Below are 988 nucleotides of genomic sequence, written 5' to 3'. Positions count from 1 at the left end.
CATAATGCAAAGCATGTTTGTTTCTTATTGCTTACAAATGTGTTTGCCTTTAACATAATTTACATTTCATTTATACATTTTCACAGACGAAACAATAAAAGAGGTTTCCTGAACTGTTCTTCATGGCCCAAATTTTGAATCCTTTTGAGGGTGATGCATTATCCAAGAAAGTGGGCAATTTGTTCATTGATCTCTGGCCCTCGCTGACTATGACGCCTCCTAATTCTGCTTCCAGCCTTGCTGATAAATTTGTTCTTCCTTTTGGCATCCCTGTCACTGATGCTGTCACCAGTTGTACACAGCATCTCTGTTTGTCCACCAGTCTAATCTGTAATTCAGGTGAACCCAGAATTACATGTATTTTTGTAATGTTTCAAAAAATATACACTATATGTTGATGGGCATTGTCACACTTTTCTTTCCTTTATAAGTAAGAATCTCTATGGTTTAATGACAATTCATATACAGATTGTGGAGGACATTTAATTCAACACTCAAAAAAGTTCCTCATCAGCAGATTGTAGTACAATTTCAGCCCACCGTTAATAAACCCATCCAATGCAGGGTTATCAGAGAAATTATGCAAATGTTATGTTTGTATGTACTGGTAATCTATTTATCATTTATCATGATTCCTGCTCTGATGATTACTTTCTTCTACTTCTGTAATTTTAATAGATAAAGGATGTTGAACATTAAGCTCCAAACAGGATGAGTGAGGAAGACCACAGAGGAGAATCGTGGCTGTAGTAAAAGAATACATGCAGTTGGGTTTTTTTCATGGTGGAGGAGCAACTTCTGATACTATCTTAAAGAAAAAACACATCAAATTGAAGAGTAAAAATAATGACAACAATATGTCTACATTTTTTTTTATTAATTCCTTAAAGTAAATGCAGTCTTGTCATGGTCAGAGTTGCCCACTCATATTTAACTAATTCAAATACAATTACTGCATATCAATGCTTATGTTCTAATAAAAGGCATT

The sequence above is a fragment of the Pundamilia nyererei genome, unplaced genomic scaffold (genome assembly GCF_000239375.1).
Source record: "Pundamilia nyererei isolate P.nyererei 1_Seehausen unplaced genomic scaffold, PunNye1.0 scaffold00047, whole genome shotgun sequence".
In the NCBI taxonomy this organism is placed as follows: Eukaryota; Metazoa; Chordata; class Actinopteri; order Cichliformes; family Cichlidae; genus Pundamilia; species Pundamilia nyererei.
Note: the sequence above shows the minus strand (reverse complement) of the source record.